At 45.0% G+C, this 25,178-nt stretch overlaps 1 protein-coding gene across 1 annotated transcript in view; it reads right to left on the bottom strand.

Moving 5' to 3' along the window:
- The window catches only part of LOC144761973 (brain and acute leukemia cytoplasmic protein-like), a 475,374-nt gene that overhangs the window by 63,208 nt on the left and 386,988 nt on the right, over positions 1-25,178 (bottom strand). The gene's annotated exons all lie outside the window — the stretch shown is intronic.

The following is a 25,178-nucleotide window of genomic DNA, read 5'->3' as shown; positions in this document are numbered from 1 at the left end:
GCAGGCACCGCGCGGTGCCTGCCGCTTTGTTTATGCAAATGCAGGGGGGTACCACAGGTACCCCCCCGTGTGCACCCCCCATCTCTCCTTCACTCGGGAGGCCCGCAGGGGCCCCCCAGAGTGAAGGCCGCATGCCTTTCCATGGCGGCATCGCCGCCACGGAAAGGCACCTCCCTAAGCCCATTGTAATATGGCTGGCGGTGTCTAATAGACACCGCCACCATATTAAAAAGCAGCGGACGGTCTTTCCGTCTGCCGAGGTCCCCCCGCCATACTAATGTAGTGGGGGGAATTCAAATGCGGATGTCGGGTGGATTGCTCCCGCCAGACTGGCGGTAGCCACTGCCAGCCTGGCGGGGGCAATCCGCCCGACATCCTAATGGGCCCCTAAGTATGCGTTAGTATCTGTAGGAATAAGTGAGGCGGTGTGGTGTATAACTGTATAATGAGTTTAATGGCAGAGTTATTGATTCTTTGGGTGACTGACTAGGTGTGTGAGTAACTCTGTGGGTGAGTGGCGGTGTGTGAGTGTCTGTATTGGTGCATGAGTGAATATATCAGTGGCTGTATTGATGAGTGACTGCGTGTATGAGTGACTGTATGGGTGAATGGATGTGTGTGTAGACCTATAAATCAGTGAGTGGTTATGTACTAACTGGTATTGGTGTGTCTATGGTTTCAAGTATAACGGTAGTCTGTATTTCATAGTGAGTGTACGAAAGGTTATATTAGAGTGTGAGGAGGTGTATCACATATTAAGTGGATGATGTCATCAGTGATGTCATTTGAGATGTCATCAGTGATGTCACTGACCATGTCATGAGTGATGTAATATGTGGCGTGCGTTGCGGGGGCGCAAGTTATAGTTAGCTTAGCTAACTGTAAAGACTGAATTTTTCTTGTTTTGTGCGAGTGGAATGTCAGCCTAACTATAACGTCCCTTAAAGCTGTGGTTTTTTTCAGTGAATATCTGAAGTTTTTTAAATGCTATTTCCTATCTATGATGTCCCTGAAAACTGTGTTTTTTTCAGTGAATATATATCTATATGCCCACACATTAAAAAGTGTAAAGTTATAATTAATACTTCAATTTATAATTTATGCACCAAATTACTATTCATTGTATACCTTCGAACAAAGTCTTATCACCTCACTCACCACACTACACTAACTATAACTATTACTCATTACTTTTTCATGCACTGTTTATACCATTGCATTCTACATCACTTATATCATGTGAAATCATAGCATTCATAACAAAACATATAACTTCTGAAATGAGTAAGTAACAAGGTCGACTACCTATAATAATTTGAAGGTGGTGGATAAACTGTAAATGAAAGTTACAACTATAACTTTAGAATTTTTAAAGTTTATGCAGTTTAAACTTGGTTGGTATAGGAAAAATATGTTTTCCTAACTGTGACTAAGTTTTAATTTTAGTTTTTTTCATTGAATTTCAATGTTTTAAAAAAAAACCTTTAATAAAAATGTGTTTCAAATCAGAGATTCCAGTGTTGCAAGTGGAGAGTTGTCATGTGGAGTGTCATACAGTACAGTGGAGGAGAGTATTGTAAAGCCTATTGTCATAGACTGGAGCATTGTAGATTGGAGAATTAAGTAGAGTGTAGTAGATTATCATATAGGGTAGTCAATTCTTAAAAAGTATAGTGGCATGGTGTCTCGTATAGTAGAGTCAAGTACCTTAGACTGGAGCAGCAAGCTGTCCAGTGAAATGGCATGTCAAACATTAAAGTAGGGTGAAGTAGAGTGTCATAGAGTGGAGTATCATCAAGTGGAGTGTCATAGAGTACAGTGGTGAGTGTCATAGAGTGGAGTGGCATGTCATACAGTGAAGTGGCGTACCTTATAGAGAAGTTGAGTGGCGTGCCATTGAATGTCATACAGTGTAGTACAGTGGCCTAGATTGGATGGGCAGGCACGGTCACTAGATTCTTTCTATCCTCGACATCAAGAGGTTCCTAAGAGGCTATTATCCTGGCAGCGACCTACTAATACACATTTGCACCCCCTGCCCTCCGCATGTTTTCATCCAAATCGTTTTGAGGTATTATCCAGCCTCACTGATATAGATTGACTACCCGCCACCCAGAGAAAGTTAGATAAATTGGACATCCCAAGTGAAGAATTAGAGAATGTCCCTAACATAGCAGTTAGCATAGTTGTCCTCCCCAAAACACACGAATTGGAGAATAGTCCACATTCATCAATACTCCTCCCCACTGAGAGCACGGGAAGTGTGGTGTTGGAAAAAAATGTTCATGCCCACAATGCCGGCTACAACTAATAATAGGGAGGTCAAAATGGTAAACGATTATAATACCCGTCCCCCTAGACTAATTTCCTGGAACTTTGCAGGTATTCGCCCGAAATTATCGAACGAGGTCTGGTTGCAATACTTTAAAACATTTGACATCATCTGTGCCCAGGAAACCTTGTACAGGGATTACATTGACATGGATGGTTATTGCTCTTTTAAATGTCCATGCAGCCCCATCATTAGCAGGAAGGGCAAAGGGAGGGTTGGTGACTTTGATTTCAGTGAAATAAGGGTCAATTGAAATAGAGAATTCTTTTTTTATAACTCTTTTTATTAGTGCAGGTGATCTCTGTGGTCGGTACATATATACAAGCAGTATTATCACAATGTTACATCATCAGGAACACACACAAAATACCATTGTCAAGGCATAAGGGTACAAGATGAAAATATTATACACAATGTTAGGGGGTAAGCGGTTCATCAAGGGAAGCCAAGGGGGTTTACATAGATTGGTCGGGGGGTGGTGTATAACTAAACCAGTCACTAAGGGCCAGTAGGGTATGAACGCAAACTAGTGTCGTTGAGAGTTATTGGAAAACAGAGCGCTAGAACAATTCCCATCAGACCACCCATTCGGTGGAATTCACGTCACGTGGGAATTGCTGATCAATCCAGAGCACATCCAGCCATATAGTGCCGGTGTGGAACTAGACGTCAGAAAACTAGCCATGATGTTTTCCATAAAGTGGACTAACATAAATGTGCAGTGCGAAAATGAAAGTAATGGTGAAGAATAAAATTAGCTACACAGATTCCAAGAGAACGTACATATAGAAAGCTGTGTGTCGAAGATTAAAACCACGCCTGGTAGGAAGACTACCTTTTGGCGCTGTGCAAAAATGGTTTTGTGTTTCATGTTCTAACAATAGGGGAGCGAGCAGACAGGTCATTAAATATTCCCCTTGACCCTCCATACCTTTGTTTCTTGGTTTACATAGATTCCCAACGAATTTGTTCCACTTTGACCATATCGCTATCCATTTCCGGGGGCAGCTCCGAGCTACATAGACTGTCTTTTCCTGCAGCAGACACCAGTCCATGTCCTTTTTCCATGCCCCAAGCTTTGGAGGTGCTGCTCCCTCCACATTTGATCTATGTTGCGCTTAGCTATCATCAGGGCAAGCATCACCCAGGTTCTGCCATTCGCTGTCGGGTCTGTGGGCTCTCAGTTGTTTAAGAGGCATCTTTTGATTTCAAGCCAGAGGTCCACCCCCCAGACAGCCCGCATACAGTGATGGACTTGCTTCCAGTAGGCTTGGATCAGAGGACACTCCCATATAATATGCGTGTATAAACCCGCCTCTCCACACGGCCTTCTACATAGCCCTTCCATGCTTCTGCCCATTAATACCAGGCGGGTGCAAGAGATGTAGCTGAGATGCAAAATGAACAATTGTATCAGCCGTAATTTGTCCGATATTGCCACCTCCTTAGGGGAGGAGAGCACTTCTCCCCATTCCTCATCGTCGATCTCTAGACCGTAATTTTCCCATTTCCGCCTCAGTTCGAGTAGGGGGTCAGGTGTGTGGTGTATGAGTTTCTTGTATGTGAGGGAGATGGCCTTGTCCTGTAAGAGCCCATCCAGCAGTATGTCCTCCAGGGGACAGGATTCGGAAAGTGACGTTCCGGGTGGAATGTTTGCAAGGAGCGAGTGTCGTACTTGCGCGTATCGGAAAAACTCTGTTTGTGCTAGTTCATAGGTCTGCTGCAGTGAGTCAAATGATATTATTCCATTTGGTCCCCATAAATCCTTGATGCGGGAGATCCCAATCAGGTCCCAGTTTCTGAACCCTTTAGTGCTACCCAATGTGCCTAGTTTTTATGAAACCCAGAGCGGAGTGGCCAGCATCAATCTGTTTGCCCATCCCAGACTGCGGCTTACAATATGCCAGAGTTGGACCGAGTGTTTTGTGGGCCCAGTGAGGGGGTATTTATTAGGCGTGGAGTAAAGAACTGTCTCAAAATTCCCACCCAGAAGGAGCCATTTATCCATCCCGTAGCCAGAGTAGGGATGTACCGCCGCAGTAAGTGCCCTGGTTGATAGCCGAGTGGTGGACCGCCCAATAATATTTCCTGATAGCAGGAAGTGCTATTCCTCCCTCGTACCACCCCAGTATAAGCTTATGGAGTGAGATACGCGCCGTTCCCTCCCACAATAGATCCCTCTGGGCGGTCTCGATTTCATTGAAGTACTTGTGCGGGACTAGGTCCGGGTAGTTCTGGAGGGCGTAAAAGAAACGCGGCAAGGTCATCATTTTAAAAAGAGCTAGCCGGCCCAATGGGGACAGCGGGAGCTTCTTACAGGTGGCAGTGTCCCTTTTGAAACTCTGTAGAGGGGGTAGGAGATTTCTCTCATATCAAGCCGTCATGTCGGTGGTGATAAAAACACGCAGATATTTAAACCCCTCAGTGACTATTTTGATCGGACAGCCTCGAGGTACCGTAGGGGGAGTGCCATGTAAGACGTAGAGCAATGATTTCCCTCAGTCAATACTGTATCCAGAGTTTCTCCTGAAACTAGTAAAGATATCTAAGACCACCCTGAGTGATTTGTACGGGGAGGCAAGGTAAAGGAGGATGTCATCTGCGTACAGCGAAATCCAGTCCTCCCACCCATCAGCCCACTTAAACCCTTGTATTGAGCGATCCTGTCGAATCTAGGCCACAAGCGGCTCCAGGGAGAGGGCAAATAGCAGAGGAGAGAGGGGGCAACCCTGTTGCATCCCTCTCTCCAACGTGAAGACGTCTAAGATTTTTTTGCTGACTACCACCTGGGCTAATGGCTCTGCGTAGAGGAGTCCCACCCATCCGATGAAATTTGGGCCAAATCCCAGCTTTTTAAGGACCGCCATCATGTATGGCCATTTAAGTGTGTCAAATGCCATCGTGGCATCTAGTGAGACCACCACCGCATCTTCCTGGATCATGTGGGAGCGTCCCAATACCCCATGGAGACGTCGTAGGTTAAGAGCGGTATTGCGGTGTGGCATAAAGCCTGACTGGTCCGGGTGAATCAATTTGGTAAGAACCGGTTGGACCCTATTTGCAAGCAGTTTCACGAGGATCTTGGGTTCGGCATTGAGCAGTGAGATCGGCCTGTAAGAGGCACACAGCCCTTTGGGTTTCCCCTCCTTCAGGATGGCCACTATGGTGGCTATAGCCTGGTCTCTCTGCAGCTTCCCTAGTGCTTTGCTCTCCTCAAACATACGCTTGAGGTGAGACTGTCAGGTTTGACCTTGTACAGCTCAATCGAAAGCCCGCTAGGCCCCAGGGCCTTTCCAGACCGGAGGTTAGTAATCGCCTTGGCCAGCTCTTCCGCAGAGAGCGCACTCTCCAAGGCCCCTCTGATCCGCATCAGAGAGGATAGGCATCTGAATGTCAGACAGGAGAGCTGAGGAGTCCTCCTTTGGGAGTTCCAACCCTCTCTGATACACCTTCTTGAAGTGTGATGAAAATTCTTTCACTATCTCCGGAGGCTCCGTCAGGAGGGCACCCAACTCGTCCCTGAGCTCTGCCACTACCCTCTGCGCTTTCTGTTTTTGTTCAGCCAGGCTATCAATTTACCAGCTTTATCACCCTGATCATACAAACGGCCGTCCATGTCTCTTGTTAGGCTCTTAGCAGCGTCTGTGGCGAATGCCCTGTACTAAGCTGCCTTGAGCTGCATCTGGTACAGAGCCGCTGGTTCATCCGCTACCTGTGCTATCTTCTCCAGTGCGAGAAAGTCACGCCTCGAGAGTGAGCATTTGCTTTTCTTTTCCCTTGCGCTGTAACGCCATTACCTTTGATGTCTATTTGTTACTGGTTGGGATAAGCAATGCGTTATGTTAGCCAGCATTAGATATCTAGTAACGTACAACACGGTGCCCTTTCAATATGGATGCCGTGGATTACCCCAAATCTATGCCTATGTTCTTCTAGAGGTCGCTTGTACGTTTTTTTCTAAGAAATCCAATCGTACTTTTTTAACGAAGACTAGAAGACAAAAATCGGGTATTGAAAAAAGGTCAAACAAGAAAAACACATAAACCTACAGACCATATAAATAGAGTAACAGACAATAAGGACTGTATTCTGCGATAGATATTGGTAGTGATGACCAGGTTACGCTATGGGGCCCTTTTAAAGATGTCTGCCATGTTTTCACAAAAACACGTAGTGAGGCTTAGTTTGATATATGCCTTGTATGTTTAGGAAAACAACGTGCATAAATAGAAAATGTAAATCTATGTTTAGGTTTATGGTTAATGTATAATTGATTATTTTAAATAATTTAGGTTTTTAAAAATTGTTATATCAATTTTGTCCCTTGCTTAGACTTTACCATTTGCCTAAAAACATCAATATTGAATCTATCGTCATATCACTGAAGATCACATTTGTTACACCTAAAAAGAATATAGCAATCGTACTCTATCACATTAGTAGACAATCTGTGTGAATTAGATAGCTTTACATCATTGTGTGAGGATCCCTGTATTATGTAGGGCCTTGAGACACCTATTCTTTGTGAAATCTTTCCTTATTGAACTTTCCAGCTAAAATAGAGGGGTTGGATGGTGGACTCTTTGCCAAATACTATCTGGAAGCGCTACCTGCTAAGGGCTACCAAATATTGCTGTTTCTGTTAGCTGTTTAAGGCTTTTTAATCATAAAAATCGTCATTTTAAAAAAATTGTGTTTTTCATCCTGTGATGCAGACAGCACACCCCTAGGCCTCCTGCACGCATTTTTGCCATCATTCCACGGCTCTAGCGGCCGTTTTTGGGCTTTATTTGGGGTTATTGAAATCATTCCACGGCGGCCATCTTGAGTGTGGCCCAGAGCGGTGAGAGCGCTCTAGTGGATCACATAAAAGGAGCCCTGTGTCAGCACTCGCGAGCGCTACCTGCTAAGGGCTACCAAATATTGCTGTTTCTGTTAGCTGTTTGAGGCTTTTTAATCATAAAAATCGTCATTTTTAAAAAATTGTGTTTTTCACCCTGTGATGCAGACAGCACACCCCTAGGCCTCCTGCATGCATTTTCGCCATCATTCCACGGCTCTAGCGGCCGTTTTTGGGCTTTATTTGGGGTTATTGAAATCATTCCACGGCGGCCATCTTGAGTGTGGCCCAGAGCGGTGAGAGCGCTCTAGTGGATCACATAAAAGGAGCCCTGTGTCAGCACTCGCGAGACTCTTTGCCAAATACTATCTGGAAGCGCTACCTGCTAAGGGCTACCAAATATTGCTGTTTCTGTTAGCTGTTTGAGGCTTTTTAATCATAAAAATCGTCATTTTAAAAACATTTTGTTTTTCACCCTGTGATGCAGACAGCACACCCCTAGGCCTCCTGCACACATTTTCGCCATCATTCCACGGCTCTAGCGGCCGTTTTTGGGCTTTATTTGGGGTTATTGAAATCATTCCACGGCGGCCATCTTGAGTGTGGCCCAGAGCGGTGAGAGCGCTCTAGTGGATCACATAAAAGGAAACGGATGCTCTACCGCGCTAGCGGTCACGTTTGCGGGAGCACCGTCCCTAGCGCCGGAGTCTCGCCTGAGTCAGCCCGTCTGCGCCCGTCAGCGTCTCGGAAGCGCTCGGACGCGAGCCTGGTGGGTTCCACTGAGCACTCGGCCAGATGTACACAAGAGAGGAACTATTGTCTTATAATGTACACACTGCTCCATGTCAGCGAGCTATCCCCTACTCTGCAGGGGTTATTACCAAGTGCCCCACGTGTGGGTGGCTACCTGTCCCTATCAATTCCTTTCCGGGCAAGCTTCCCCTATTAGGTAGTAAATGTGCGTTGTTAAACACCAGGTCCCTTCCTCAGCACGCTCTTGACATTCATAATCTTTTAACACACGATGATATGGACTGTCTCTTTCTCACGGAAACATGGCTTGGTGAGGGATCGGAACCTGATCTGGCTATTGCCATCCCTCCTTCTTTTGCTATTTTCCGTCGAGATAGATGCAAGGGAAGGGGAGGCGGAGTGGCACTTATCATCAAGAGGCACATTCCCTGTACCATCTTGTCGATGGATGATTTACCAGGGTGTGAGACCCTTGCCTTCTCCCTGTCCCTTTCTCCCCATCAATCTTGTTTGGGGCTTTTGCTTTATAGACCGCCTGGCCCTCTTGGCTCCTGAGGATTTGCTATCGATCATCTCCACCCTGAGTCTTAGGACAAATCACTGCCTGATCCTTGGGGACTTTAACATCCACATGGACAAGGGTGAGGATCCTGAAGTGCAAACATTTCTGGACATGACATCCTCGGTGGGACTTCATATGTACCTGCAGTCTCCTACACATGAGAAAGGGCATATTCTAGACCAAATTTTCTCGACCGTTCCGGTGGCCCTCTCCTCCCTTGCCCCAGTTCTTTGGTCAGATCATTTCCTAGCGGATTTCACGATAGTACAGCAGCCAGTAGCCGCTCGCATTTCGCAGCGGCAAACAGCTCGTAACGCTAGAGCCTTCCACAAAGTCACTCCGGCCATGCTCACCCAGGCTTTAGAGACCTACCCTTGTGCTCTCACGGGTAGACTGGAGGACGATGTTAGGTGTTTTCAGTACTGGCTCACTGCACGCCTGGAAGCTTTGGCACCACCTCGCCTAGCTAGATCAGAACTGGCAAGAGCATCAGGCCCGTGGTTTTCTGCTACCCTGGCCACTAAGAGAAGGCACTGTAAGCCGCTGGAGAGAATTTGGAGGAGGCAGTACGATACATCTGCTAAGCAGTCCTACAGAGAAGCAGTGAAAGAATATCACAGGGAGATCACTGCAGAGAAAAAATCCTTCTTAGCTAAAAGGATTGAGGAAGCAGATAGCTCCTGCAAAGAGATCTTTAAGATTGTTAAAGAATTAATCTCTCCTTCCTGTTGAACTCCTACGTCTGCTTTCTCGGAACCATGGATTAAGGAGCTTGCAGTATTTTTTACTAATAAAATACGTACCATCCAGGCAGCCTTGCAAGGAACCTATAACATCTCGATCGCGGGCTCTATGGTCGACGGCTCTTCTTTCCCTTGGTTACATCCATTGGCCTCGCATATGGACTCTTTGGGTCCTACCCTGCACTGTTTCCCCTCCATAGAGCTTCAGGCCTCGCTCAACCTTTTGTCCAGCCTGAAATCTGGCTCTCCACTGGACCCTTGTCCCGCCAAGTGTCTTGCGACCCTGGCACCTGCCCTTAACCCGATTATCAATCCTATCATTAATGCTTCTCTGAATTCGGGCAAAGTCCCCTCGTCGTGGAAACAAGCTCTAGTTCTTCCCCTCATTAAAAAACCGAATGCAGATGCTAAACTGCATTCCAACTACAGGCCAATCTCGTTGCTTCCAGCCCTGGCCAAGATTACGGAAAAGCATGTTCATACGACCCTGACCAACTTTTTAGAGGGAAACTCCTTATTACATCAGTCACAGTCTGGGTTTAGATCTAACCTGAGCATTGAAACCGCTCTACTTGAGGTAACCGAGGCTGTGAAGGAGACTCTCGACAGGGGTGGAAAGGCCCTGCTTATCATGCTTGATCTGTCAGCGGCCTTCGACACCATTCCCCACGGCCTCCTCCTAACAAGACTCTGGGAGATTGGCCTGCGGGGAACGGTGTTCGCATGGTTTCAATCTTTTTTGGCCGACCGGAGACAAACGATCTGGGCCCCCCCTTTTTCCGCCCTGATGCCGCAGCTTGATGTTGGGGTCCCGCAGGGCTCCATCCTCAGTCCCTCCCTTTTTAATATCTTCCTCACTCCTTTAGCGGCACGGGTGGAGGAGCTAGGGGCCCAGATCATATCCTATGCGGATGATACACAGCTCCTGTTCACCTGTGACAGGGGCTGTGACTTTGACGGAGCAGCTATCCGGAAGTGTCTGGAGTTTGTGTTTGATTGGTTCGGGAAAAGTGGCCTCAAATGCAACTCCGACAAATCCGAGATATTGTTCTTTGGTTGTCCTGCAGACCTGAGATGGAAGCAATGGTGGCCTTCGGCTATGTTCCCTCCTGCTAGCGATTCGGTTACAGCAAAGAATCTGGGTATGATGGTTGATAACACTCTTTCCTTCAAAGCCCAGGTGGCTGGCCTGACTGGGAGGTGCTTTGCCATCTTAAGGATGTTGCATACGTTTTTGCCATATCTATCTTTGGAGCACAAGAAGATCACGGTGCAAGCACTAATAGGCTCTCGCCTAGATTACGCTAACATCCTTTACTTAGGTCTTCCTGAATATCTGCTGACCCGTCTGCAGATAGTTCAAAATTCAGCAGCCAGGGCAATCTTTGGTGTAACTATAAGAGCCAGGGCTATTAACCTCCTTGTCTCCCTGCATTGGCTGCCCATTCGTAAGCGCATCTTCTTCAAGACTTTAACTACTGCTTTTAAGGCGCTTCACAATGTCGGCGCTGGATATTTGCAGAGAAGGGTCAACTTCTATCTTCCATCGAGACCTCTGAGGTCTGCTGCCCAGGCAAACGCCATTGTTCCAACAGTGAAGCGTGCTCGCTGTGGAGGTCGTTCCTTCAGTTACCTCGCACCCCGTCTCTGGAACACGCTGCCCCTGGCGCTGCGGACATGCTCCAATCTGTCGGTCTTTAGAAAGGGACTTAAGACCCATCTTTTTGTCCTGTAATGCCATTATGGTTATTTTTGGTGCCGTCACGGAGGTGTGTTAGTTGCTGGTAATTGGTGTGATGATCTTTAGCGCCGGGACGCTCTTCTGAGCAGCTGAGCGCTCTATAAAACTAACAGTAACATAACATAACATAATGTCTAACGTATGGAATATGCAAAGTGTAGTACACGTTTTATTTTCATATACACTAATGAGGACTATTACATTAACAGATTAATAAACAATCAGCGGTATGAACAGTACCTGAACCTGTCTTTGATACGTTCTATCCAGGTATATCACAATCAATCTTTTTCTTTCTCTATGTACTGTTTTTTGGGTTCTTTGATGAACTATTGATTGTACTTAGGAGTGAATAAATGATTTAGACCTTAAGAGAATATATGAAATAGTGTCATCGTGTACTTATTTGACTATACATCTTTGTGAGTATAGATGTCGAAAAAATTATGAAGGTTGGAGTCTACACTGTCATTAATGCAAATCTAGAATGTTTTCTCAAGCGATTTTTAAATATAAGCATAAAACACCTTGTAATGTTCTGGTTCCTGGATTATAGTTAATTTGTTTTTATATGTTTGTAAACAGCACTTTGTAAATATGTATTTTTGTATTTTGCACTTTTGTGAAGCCCTGAAGAAGTCCGGTCACGGACGAAACGTGTTGGCTATCTGGCTTTCTGCAATTTTAAAGAAAACTGAATAAAGAACTGATTTCAAGTGAAGATTTATCGTTTGCTGTCTCTTTGGGAAAACAAATCTAATACTTTGTATTTACTAAGGATTGCTAATATAAAACACTTGTGTATGACTTGTAATAAGGAATTGAATTTTGAAGGGTGCAGACCAAACCTCAGACCTATAAAAGTAAAATTAGTCAGAGGAAGGACGAACTGAAAAGACTAGCTTGGGAAGATCTTGAAAGAGCTAGTATCCTCAGATCCAAATGGTTTACTATCTCAAGAGCAAAGTGACGATGCATCCATTACCTTACACATGGCAACTTAGCTCTTCTCTATCAGCATGTGAGGTTGATGATGCTTTAGCAAAGAACATTTCCTCGAACGCCCCTGAGCTAGATGGGGTACCCTTTGATCTATTTAAACGCAATCCACCTCTATGGGCGCCCCTTCTGGCCAATGTATTTAGAGCAGTAATAGTTGGCCGCATTCCATCATCTTGGAAAGAGGCAGTTGTGGTACCAGTTTATGAAAAAGGTAATAGGAATGACCCTGCATGTTACAGGCCTATTTCTCGAATCGATGCTACATGTAAAGTCCTGGGGAGGGTAATACTCTCAGGCCTGGAATCCTGAGCCAATGCCTCGGGCTTATATCGAATACACAATATGGCTTCAGGAGGGGCATGGGAACAAATAAACAATGCCTCAACTTGTCCCTGATTATGGGTAAGTACTTGAAGGCCAGGAAGGGTTCAATCCACTTGGCCTTCATGGACTTAGCCAGTGCATTCAATACAGTAAATCGGGACAAGTTGTGGGCACTGATGGAAAAAATTGGTCTTTGAGGAAACTCTAATTACATTGCTGTACAGGCTGCACGTGTCTACTACTGTTGCTATTCGTTACGGCCCTGGGGGAGAGAAGACAAGGCCTATTGTCTCCACAGAGGGAGTTTGCCAGGGTTGTATCCTGGCCCCATTTTATTTCTTCTATACACAAATGGTTTGGAGTCATCCTTGATAGAGCAGTCATTAGACTTCCCCAGAATAGGAGGTAAATCGGTTCCGTTGTTGTCATATGCGAACAACACAGTTTTAATGCCCTTAACTGCAAATAGCCTTCAAAAAACCGTGAACGTCTTTACCAATTTCATGACTGCATTTGATTAAAAGTACATTTTTTGCAAATCCTTTATCATGGTATGTGGACCTAATCACATAAAACTCTCTTCGTCTTTGCACGTTGCACTTTTTTGTGGCTTTTCCTAAACAGGCAAGTTGGTGTGAGAGGCTGATTGCCTGCCCCTGTAGTAATTTAGCACAACAAAGCACCCTGCACTTTATGCTGTTTTGCACACTTTATAAAGACCCATGGGAGGGTTTTATTAAACCTATTCTGAGAGGAATTCGCCCCTGCTCTTATCAGGAGGGATTTAATTACCTACGATCCACTGCTGCTATCTGTACTGCTGTGCTTAGCTACATTAGAATTGCTTTTGTAATTAGGAAACGTTATGAACTGTAAGATGGAGATTGAGTTTTTAAGTAATTTTATATATTTTGTCTATTTTTGTATTGATGTGTTGGGAAATGAAAGGACGTATTAAAATTCATCAATCTAGAGTCTGAGCTGGGGAGGCTGTGGCTTGGAGATGCCCATGTCTATTAGGCTTGGCAAAGTACACGTTGTTTTATAATCTTACATTTTGAGCTTATGTTTTTGTTTTTTAAAGTCTAATCATTGTATAAGCCTTCCTATGAAAATATATTTTTCTTATGTATGTATGTCAAACGTTTATGGTTCGATTGAACCGAATACATTTACTTGAATGAATGTTTGGGCATAGAGTTGAGTAGAGTGTCATAGAGTGGCACAGTGTGTAGTACAGTGTTATAGAGTGGAGTTGCATACAGTGGAGTGTCGGAGAGTGGAGCAGCATAGAGCGGAGCATAATACAGTGGCATAGAGAGGGATAAAGTGGAGTATAGTGGAGTGGAGTACACTGGAGTGGAGTAGTGTAGAGTGGAATAAAAGTTCAGAGTGAAGTGGCGTGTCGTAGACTATAGTAGTGTGTAGTGCAGTAGAGTAAAGTGGTAAATAATACAGTCAAATAAGGTGTCATCAATTGGAGTACTGTGTTGTACAGCACAGTGTAGTGTGGTGTCATACAGTATTGGGAAATGATGTCGACTACACTAGAGTAGAGTGACACACAGTCTAGTTTGAATATTACAGTAGGTTAGAGTGGTATACAATACATTGTTGTAGAGTGTGGTAGAGTGGGTTGACATACAGTGTTAATGAGGACAATGGCATTGAGTGGAGTGGCATGCAGTGGAGAAGTGGAGTCCTGTGTAACGGTTGAGTGGAGTAAAGTGGGGTGCAGTGGCAAACAAAGAGTTGCATACAGTGTAGTATAGTGCGTTAGAGTAGCGTAGAGTGTTGTACAATTGCATACAGTATAGGACAGTGTTCTACAGTGCAATGACAGGATTTATACAGGTGTAAAGTAAGGGAGAGTGACATAGTGGAGTAGAGTGTTATAGAGTGAAGTTGCATAGAGTACAGTAGCGTGTAAAACAGCAGAGCTGCGTGGAGCAGATTGTTGCATAGTAGCATGAGAGTGTGGTAAACTCTTGTACAGTGAAGGAGAGTCGAGTCGAGTGGTGTAACAAAGTGTGGAGCACAATAGAGTGCATCGGGGTGCAGTAGAGAAGAGTGGCATGCAGTGGAGTATACAGGCTTAGCGTAGGTAGTAAAATGTTATAAATTGGAGTGGGGTCTGGAACAGTAGAGTGGAGTGCTGTGCAATATAAAAAAGTGTTGTATAGTGGAATAGAGGGCTTTACAAACATATAGTGGAGAATAGAGTTGCAGGGTGGAGTGTAGGGGGACAGAGTGCAGTTGAATGACACAGAGTTCCATGAAGTGTGGTAGGCTTTTATGGAGTAGAGTTTTATAGAGTGGAGGAGAATGCCATATAGTAGAGGAGAGTAGCCTGGAGGAGAGTGGCATAGAGTGGAGTTGCCTAAACTGTAGTTGCATAGAGTGGATTGTGGTAAAGTGGAGTAGCATATAGTGGAATAGCGCCCAGTGGCATGTAGAACAGTGGAATGGTATAGAGTGGAATTGCAGAGAGTTGAGGGGTCTAAGGTGGAAAGGAGCTGGTGTGTGGAGTTCCAGCAAAACTGTGCCAACCACTACGTGGCAGAGGTTTTCCTCACTACTCTACTGTTCGCCACTCCAGTGTATGCCACTCCGCTCTATGCCACTTTATTTTATGCTATTCAATTGGCCAGCCCTCCAATGTACGCCACTTCTCTGTATGCTATTTCCCTCTACCCCATATCACTGTATGCCATCCAGTCTACACCACTCCATTATACCCCACTACACTGTACACTACTCCACAATACATTAATACACTCTAGGGGCGTATTTACAAGGGAAGTGGCGGGGTGAGGCATTAGCCTTCCTGGCTTAAAGCCTCACACCGCCACTCCAGAAACACAAGACTGCACCATATTTACAAGATTAGCAGGAAAACACGGCAAGCATGCTGCCGTTAGATGATGGTTAACACAGATAATAATCACATTTTGAGGATACTCAGTTGGAATATAAATGGGTTGAGAGTGGCAGATAGACAAAGGAGAATCTTGCAATTTCTTAAACAGTCCAAGAGTGATAATATAATGCTGCAAGAATCTCACCTGCGACAAAAAGAATGGGAGCCATAACTTAAAGCCCATAAGTTGATACACCAGTTTGCATGGACTGACCAAAATTGTAATGTTAAAGGGGTCGCCGTTTTGATTAAGAATTCAGCTCATGCAAAAATAATAAAAGTGGTCTCAGATCCCAAAGGAAGATGGGTCATCGTGACAGTGAAGATTCACAGCAGCAATTATTCCAAGATAAATTATTATGGCCCAAACATAGACGACCCGTCATCACTATATGACATATTTCCAAAAATATTGAATGATGACTACCCTATTAAAATGGCGGGGATTTTAATTCTCTGCTGGATCCCGAATTAGATAAATCTATCCCAGGCTGACAGTTAAACCTCTGAAAATGTGAGCTTTTATACAGAATAATATGATGAACTTGGGACTAATAGATCCCTGGAGGCAGAAATTCGGCAGAAAGAAAGAATTCACGCATCAAAATAAAAAATATGGTCATGCATCCCGTATAGAATATTACCTTATCGACTCAAGACTAAGCAATAGCGTTAAGACAGTCTTTAGCCACCCTGCCAACCTATCTGATCACTCAGCAGTTAGCCTTGAGATATTTATACAACACGGGGGTTCATGTACTTCGATGGACTATGGACAGGTCCCTTTTAGGAGAATTGGAAATACAAAAAAAATTTGAAACAAGACACACAAGACTATTTTGATTTTAATACTAGCTCCTCCTCTCTACGGGGTATGTGGGACGCATATGAGGCCTCTATCAGAGGGATAATAATTTGTTATGGCGCACACTGGAAGAAAGAAAATGACAAAAAGATTGAGAGGATAGAGGAAAAAATTATCTCCCGGCAATAAGATCTTTATTTCACAGGTGACTCAGCAGCAGTGAATAGGATACAAGCTCAAATTGATGAGAGGAAGAACAAATTAGCGGAACATCTGGAAAGCAGAGTAAAGAAAAAAGGGTATGCTAGTAAGCTTGCGCACTAAGAGTATGGTGAGGGGTGTGGGAGGTTATTGGCAAGGAAGACCAGGGGAGACCTAGTCAGTAATTCTGTAAAAGAGGTAGTCATAGAGGGGTCAGATGTAAGTTGTATTGATGATAAAGACATTGGGACCGCCTTTAAAGACTTTTTTCAAATTTTATATAAGGAAGAGACTTTTTTGTCAAATGAACAGTTATCTACCTGGCTTCTGGGTGACCCTTTACCAAAACTCTCACCAGACTAGGAATCTTTACTCAATAATCCATTTACAGCTGAAGAGGTATCTCTAGCAATAAAAAATCTGAAATGCCCCCGAACCGGATGGAACCGAATGGAGTCCCAAGGGAACTCTATAAGGTTCTGGGAAAGGAAATAACTCCCTCATTAACTTCATTATTTAATTCAATCTATATAAACGATGAAGCTGTCCCTGAATCAGGGAATGCCGCTACATAAATCCTTATATTGAAACCTTATAAGAGTCCCAAAAAACGCGAGTCTTATCGCCCAATAACTTTACTGAATAATGATTACAAGATATTTACGAGTATACTAGCAAAGAGGTTAGAAAACGTTTTGGGCGACCTCACAGAAGGGTTTTATGAAAGGTAGACAGCTAGACAATCTTATTCACGACCTGGTGTGTGATATTGACTTGTCCACAGACAGAAAACTTCCACTACCTGTGTTGACTGTCAATGCCGCTAAGGGTTAGCTGGCCCTTCCTTTATACTGTGTTGTCCCATAATGGCTTAGAGAGCAATTTTGTGAGTGTAATAAAGAACATTTATACATGTCCTTCTGTAAGGATTCCAATTAATGGCTCACTTACCCAGCAATCAAGAATAGGTAGAGGAACGCAGCAGGGTTGTCCCTTATCCCCTCTGATATTTAGCCTGTATATTGAGCCGTTACCAAGGAAGATTAGGAAAGAGCAGTGGATTCAGCCTTTTGGGCCAAGAAAGAGGCCCTCTATGCTAATGACCTAATACGCAAAACCCTACAGAATCATTTCCAATTATAATGTTTATATTAAAAGATTTTGGCAGGGTATCTGGATACCAGGTAAACAAAGAGAAAACCAAGATACTGGCTTGGACACACAACTTGACCGCAATCTTGAAAAAAACATGAAGAAAGAGATAAGGTACTTAGGAGTTCAGGTAGGTAAAACGTTGGAAGAAATGGCACAGATACATTTCTCAAAACTCATGAAAGATACCAAAAGGCTTTTGCAGACGTGGTCTACCTTACCTTTATCGATCATTGGCAGGGTTAACCTGATAAAAACGTTTAATCTGCCAAAGTTCGTCTGTATATTTTGTGCTTTACTGCTACATTTTGAGACAAAGTTGTTTAAAAAACTACAAGGCAATTTGGCAAGTTATATCTGGGCCAATAAGAACCCAAGAATTGCCTGAAAGAAATATGGGGGACTCGCCCTACCGGATATCCACTTGTTCTGTTGGGCCTTTCAGTTAAAGAACTTCGGAGCATTACTAACTAAACGTGTTCAGCTACTTCAACCTTGCTATGGGGCACTAGTCAATGATCTAGCAGAACAAGGCAGCGACTTCCTGTTCAAATATGGGCACCCCAAATTTTTCCCAAAAATTTGCCTGAAGGTTTTGAGCGCGGCATGTAGACTCTGGACTCAGGTCAGGAGAATAACGAATTTACCTTATTCTAGCCAGCTAGCCCCAATTTGGAAATCTCCCGGGACTCCTTCCTGTTTAGAAGACTCTTTATCTACACCACTAATGGATGCAGAAATTGAGACGTGGGGCCAATTTATGGATGAGCATAATCTAGAGAAAACCAACAATTAATTGTCTAGATTTAAATATTTGCAACTAATAAGCTGGGCCCAAAGCCAACCATCCGTAGGAGCCTCGAGCAAGTGGGAAACAGCTCTTTATGGTGACTCTGTACAGAAAAAGGAGACTGCTAAATGGTACTAGATGTTAGTCGAGGAGGAAGATTCCCATAATCTCCCACTGGAGGAAAAATGGAAAGAGGCCCTACCATACGTCGACTTAGCAAATCTCTGGCAAGTATCTATGAGTACACTACATTCATTCGTCAAATACGCTCCATTAGTGAATGCCTTTTGGCTTGATGTGGGTAAGTTATTAACAGATATTTTGGAAAAGAACATAGAGGTAAGCTTATCTCTAAATATTTTTGGGATTTTAGATAATCATGGTTTCATTGGAAAGAACAGGAAATTGCTTGAGCAGTTGTTATTAATCTTGATTATCATTGCTCGTAGGGAAATATGTATTAATTGGACCTCTAGTAATCCACCCTCCTGCATAGCTTGGTTAACAGCAGCTAGACAATCTGGTAGGTTAGATTGTATAAACACCTCTGAGAAGAAATCCAGCATATGGAACCCCTTGTTTGTTATGTTTCAAACACAGTTAGGCAATAGAGGATTAAAAGTTCCAAGGATTAAGACATTCTAATCCAATTGGAGGTGTGTGGGGGTAACCTTGCCCCCTCGATATAAAGGTTGAAAGTTGGTTGTGAGGAAGAGACCTCTTTTACCCCCATGACAGACTCTCACAGGGACTCGCGGGACGCATCTCCAGCCGTAACATCAAATAGGCAAGGGTTAATTGACCCGACCTACTCTTCCCCACAGGAACGCCCAGGGAAGAACCACGACCAATGGGAGGAGACCTGGGGACGTAGAAAGGCGGATCTGGCCGATGAGGGGGAGTTTCCAGAAGACGCCAGAAGCGAGGAAGACGGAGCACGGTGACCGGGACGGAAGGAGCCCGGAGAATCTTCAACAGAAGACGTCTGGCCCTACCGAAGACCGAAGCGAGGACAGCACCAAACCCGAGGAGGACGAGGACGACAGCCCAGCTGAGGTCGTGGCTTGGACCGAAGATTGGTGGACGCCCCCAGAGGACGCCTGTGTGCCGCCGTAACTCCGGAGAGTTACGGCTTCCACGGTACGTGAATCGGGCAGGGGGGTTGGGGGAGGAAAGACAATTGCTGGGGACTCGGGGCACGGGGATTTCAGTTTGTTTTCTTTCTTGCGTGGTTGGGGAGAGAAGCGGGCACACTTCCGCCTTAGTTTGCTGTTGTTCTTCCTCGTTGCACTAATCCAGGGGTAGAGAGCTTACCTCAGTACCTAAAGTCGTAACCTGAAGTAAGGGGTGTACTGCAATTCTATGCTCAATTTCCCCCTTTTTTTTATATTGAGCACAACCTATGCCCCCCTCCACCTCCTGTAATACCTCAGCCAGAAGGCACCCGGTGATCTTTAATAACTCGGTGAAGGTACTCTATTTCATCTATAAGACCTCGTTACAGTCTTATTTACCGCCCTTTGCCTCTTTTCCTCCTACGGTACCCGGGGAACGTCAACACCTGGAGAGCAAGACACCGAGAGGGATCCCAAGCAACACCCGAATTCTACATCCATGAAGCCTCAGCTGTGGATGCCTCTTGTATTTGCACTGTGTTTTGAATAAATACGCCAACATAGATTTCACGCATAAGACCTCCTAGCTTCTTTTCCGCCCGTCCCTCTCACATCTGTGTATACTGGACAGGGAACACCTGGCAGGATGCGAGTCTATACTCCGTTCCTTGACCCTGAACACACTATAACAAATACCTTATTGGATTGTCGCACATGAGGTCTAAAAAGAAAAAAATATATATATATATGGTGCAGCCATGTGCTTCCCCCTGCACTGGCGCTACACTTGCACCATAGCGTCTGCATGCAGAGGAAGATTGTTTATGTACAGGAAGGTCCCCCTTCCTGCACATAAACAATCTTGAAACACCATTTTGTAGCTCCACAGCACACATGTAAACAACAAAAACAAGGAGAAATGAAACATTTCTCCTTGTTGCGCCAGGGTAAGACCAGGTTATCCCTGGGCTTAATTCTGGTGCTGCCTCCTATTTATGCCTCCCTTGTAAATAGGGGGCAGCGTCAGAATCAATGGGTGTTGCGGTGGAGCACCCACTGCAACACCCATAGCTTGAATGGGGGCCTTATGTTGAAACTAGGTCGGGGACAATCGATATTTGCCCGGCGGTATCGCCTTTTAACCCACGAATTATTAATCAATGAAGAGGCAGGCGCTGGAGACGGGAAGGCAGGAAACAAGGTTTATTCTCTCCGGATGAGAACACATCAGTTAGACAGCAGGTATCGTCATGAGGTGCTCTAACTGCATCTCTGAGGCCTGGCCTCTTATATACAGGTTTACTGCTTTATTACATATAACACATTCTTGGCGATACTTTGATGTACGGAAAGACATTCTCGGAATCCCCGCTCCAAGCCCGTTCCCACACACATTTACAGTTGAAGTCCCCACCCTGGTCACAACAGGTGAGGATTATCGCGCAGCTGGACATTCCGCCGATTCACGGAATGTGGGGGTTTGATCGGATCTCATAGGGTGGGGGCTTTGATCAATTCGGGGGTCCTTTGATGAGGGAAGCTTTCTACTGTACGGGGAGGGGCAATAAACAGTATCGGCAGAGCTAGGTGTCGGCCTGGGAACGAGGAAGACACGCGGGCACAGGAAAGGGGGTTTTTGCATCAAAGGATCTGGGACCATGAAAGGAATGAAGGGAGGTGTCGCGCTGGGGACAGGATGGGGTTCTGAGTCAGGGCTGCGCTGAAGAGGGGTTTATGACCCAAGGCATGTGAGAGCGGGGGGTGGTTGTCAGAGTGCAGGCTTTGTGAGGGAGGAGGGCTATGCCGGGGGCCAGTGGCATGCAAAAAGGGTTGTTCTGATCGAGGCACCTAAAATGGCGGGTGCGCACGACAAAAAGTGTGGCATCAGGGGAAAAGGCAAGATGGCGCAGATAATGTTTACCAAACCGTACTAATTTTCCACAGTCCTCCCTTTAACATATTCAAGACATCTTGCTGGTCTATTTCCTATTCATGTCTATTGTGGTGGTCATAAGTAAAAAGTAGGAACCCAGGTGAAGGAGCTATAAACATTACATTCATCTTAGGAGGCGGGTCTATCGATAAAAACTCGTTTGCAGGAAAGTCATAGTAATGCAGTAACAGACAAAAATGATTTTGTAATGAGAGCGTTGAGTACATTTCATAGCTTCTTATAGTCGTTTGGAATGTGCATTGATAGGTCATTACATAGGTGAGTTCTGTTCATGTTTGGTTGGAGCATAATTAATACAATGGTGGCTGGGAGAGAAATGAGACGTAGCAGAAACGATGATTGAGGGTGTCAATGTTCGAAGTTAATGAGTTCTCAGTATTCTTTGTCGTCTTTTGTTGGCGCTGTGGAGCACCGGCGGTGGAGCTAAGGGTCCAGCTCTATTCTAGGTCCCGCGTGGCAGGGCACGACCTTTTCCTCGTGTTTCTGGTCAAAAAGGTCCTTTTTGCCCTGTGTCCTTTGAGTTGATTGTCAAAAAGGTTCAGATGGAAGAAATGTGCATGTGAGCAGTCCTTTAGGGTAGGTCGGAGAAAAAGGGGGATGGAGCAGGGCCAGATCGGGAACAGACTAGGGGGACGGAAAATTTCAGATAGGCGGGCTCATGACCGAGTTCAGAGAGCGGGGACTTTTCGGCATACACTGGACATCGAGCAGGGGCATCAGGTCAGCCCTTTCTTCTCATTTTGTCGAAAACAGTGCCTCGTCCTGCAGCTCCTTACTGTCGCGGTCTCGCCTTGGCCAATGTCGCAGATGTTCCATAGTCTGTAGTCAGGCCACGTGCTCCCACATCCGGTCCTTCTTTCCTCCGACAGTCGTACCCTTAAATGAGTTTGAAAAGACAGTTTTTAGAGAATTGGCAGAGGAAGGTAATCACATAAGTCTATTTCTCTCCCAGCTCCAGGCAAAAAAATGAAAACGTCCGTTATATTAGGGTTCACAACTAACATATAAATGATCGATGATGGGCCTGCTGGATTTACTATGACTTTCCTTCACAACTATTTCTTTGGTGTTTGTTGGTCGTGGTGCGGGATCTGGTACCTTTTATTGTATTACAGTTACGACAGTTCTTCTGATGGAGACCCACCTTCGTAATACGAGCCTTACAAAGCTATACCGTTCTCTAGGGCTTTATATTTACAAAGGGTGCTGTGAGCTATCAACATGGTCTGATAGGTATCTTGCTGAGGGACGAACATAGGCTAAACATTTTTTATTCTATCAATGCATCCTGCCTTTCAACTAAACATTTTCGCTTTCAACAGGGTTCATTGCAATGATTTTCTTCGCTTCGGTCTAATCTTTAACTTTGTAAAACATCATTCTGGTTCCTACATAGCCTCTTACGGCCTGACTACTTAATTAGAAAAGACAGGGGTCTTATGGGAAACAACTAGGGACATAGGAAACTGTGGTAAGGGCGTAAGTAGACCCATCTCTTATGACCGGGGGTGAGGGACAGTTTTTTATGACTCTCGTCTGGGGCAGCTGATACGAAACAGGGGGCGTTCCTGGAACATGAGGATGTTTCGATCACCTTTACTGTTTGGGTATTGCAATAATTCGGGACGGGGAAGGTCGCGTTTATCTGAGGCATCTTCTTATAACACAGGAGCCGCTGACATTTAGTTCCCTTATTTCGGGTCAGATTAGGGAACCTCAGTCGCTTTACCTGTCCTTTCCCTTAATGGGCACTTCTTGGTTTCATCAATTTTAGCAGAAAGGAGAGGTAATGACACGGTCTCAGGGTGATTTTATTAAAGACAATTTCTGTGCAAATACTGGCGGTATTTGGAGCCAATTGGGTGGTATGCTAGGGGTGGCGGTTTGCCAATTTAGGTGCTAGTCGTTCGGAAGAGCGAGAGAGAGAGAGAGAGAGAAAGAGAGAGAGAGAGAGAGAGAGAGAGAGAGAGAGAGAGAGAGATATGCAACAACAGGCTAAATAGTACCCGTGCGACATAGGGAGCGGCCGGGTATTTAAGATAGACTATTCAGCGCATTACTCGACACGAGACATCGCGGGTCTGTGTTAGTATTTTGAAAGCATGCAGTTTGAGACGGGCGAGCATTAGGTCGGGTACGGGGGACATACATTGAAAAAAAGGAAAAGGGCACCATTGTGTCGCACTTCTTGCATTCTCGGTCCTTTGACCAGTTGAGTCAACGCTTCAGTCATACACAAACATTCTCTCATAGTTTCAGGCATACGTGAGATGTGTCCATTCGCGCAACACGGCACAGGGGTGATCGCTTTCATTATGGCATACAATTTATTGGCTCTTTTGGTAAAAGAGCAGTTTGTGGGTGCGTTTAGGTGCCACCAGGCAGTGTTAGTTCGCTTCGTGTATCAGACATGGCGAGGCTTCAGATCTTCACCATACCTTGGTCGTGATTCCGATGTGGCCTGCAGGGGGGGAAAGGAGGGGAGGGGGACAACATTCGAGCATATCAGAAGCACGGGTACGAAAGTCTTTTACTTACCTCATACTCGTCTTATCTCCTCGGGATAGAATCCCTGAGGTTGTGGTTTCTGGAGCCAAAAAAGGGGGGGGGGGGCAGTGTGTCCTTATAGGCTGTGAGTAGGAAAACGTTAGAGAATCAGAAGCACTTAGCGCGAAGTTTCTAGTTGGTAGGTGTATTTAACTATCGGGGTCCTTAAATCTCTTTCAACGCTGTGATGTTTTAAGGTTTATCAGCTCTTCGGTCAACTCTGTTCCCTAGTACCTTTGAGTGTAGGCATCTTTATAATATTCTATCATTTACATCGTTTCACTTTACCCATCCTTTATATTCCTTTTTTTTTTTTTTTTTTTTACACCATTTCGCTTTTTACCCATCCCCAGAAGTCGAGGTCTTTCTCCATGCGCGAGTCCCTGGGTCAGTCGCATTTTTGACGGCAGAGTGTCGTGTCTCAGATTCGATCCTCCATCCGGGGCTGGGCAACCATCTTCTATTAACCTTAAAGAGAGAGCAGAGTAGGGTGCACAGAAAAGAACTCTCCCGCCGATCCCACATTTTAAATAAAGCATGCAATACCCGTTCATAGTTTCGAAAACCTTTATTTTGCGAAATCATTTCAGTACGTAGATTATGAGGGTGCAGTCGTATTTGGCCGGACACGGCAATGGCTAAAGTGCGTACAGTGGGGGGGTGTTGTTTTGCAGCAATAAAAACATTAGAAAGGTTTATTCATTCATTCGTAGGAAACTAAAACGTCTATCAATTGGTTGGGGGATCGGGGGCATTTGTTTCATAATTTAGAAGCATAGTCAGACTAGTTGCAATCAGATTTCCTATATGCATACCGTGTGCGTGCGTCATAAGCGAGGTTATACATCAGCTATAATAAAAAAATATAATACATCGTACATTTGTAATCAACATTTTTAACGGGATCCTTTTACATGTTCGTCGAGTGAGCTCTCCTTCTTTCTTGTCAAGTGTACAAAGGATCATATATATGTCTCAGAACATCAAGTTTTGTATTAGTAAAAAGGAACACCACGAGGTGTTCGTAAGTTCCTATTGATACCGGCGCCATTTTGGGCGGGGCCGGGTTAGTCCGGAAGTAGCATCAGGGGAAAATGTTTCCTACAACCGGCAGTTGGACCAGAGTCCTTTTCGGCAGTTCAAGAATTCATGCTAACAGAAGGAGTGGCTATGTCATGCTTATTTCGTTAGCGATCAAGGCAGTTGTCCTTTACCGGAAGCCTGCAAGGGCCGAGGGCTCCTCCGGGGACTTTTGTAGAATCTTCGAGGCTGTGGGGGTGCTGTCGGAGGTGGGGGCTCGTGCCCCGGTGGGCAAGCGCCCGAGTTACATTGCTGTTCAAAGTTACTCTAGCGGCAGAGACCCGCCTTCCAGCGGACCCAGACGCCATTTTGAGGCC

This window comes from Lissotriton helveticus, chromosome 6, assembly GCF_964261635.1.
Source record: "Lissotriton helveticus chromosome 6, aLisHel1.1, whole genome shotgun sequence".
NCBI classification, from domain to species: domain Eukaryota; kingdom Metazoa; phylum Chordata; class Amphibia; order Caudata; family Salamandridae; genus Lissotriton; species Lissotriton helveticus.
Note: the sequence above shows the minus strand (reverse complement) of the source record. Positions and strands in the feature narration are given on the sequence as shown.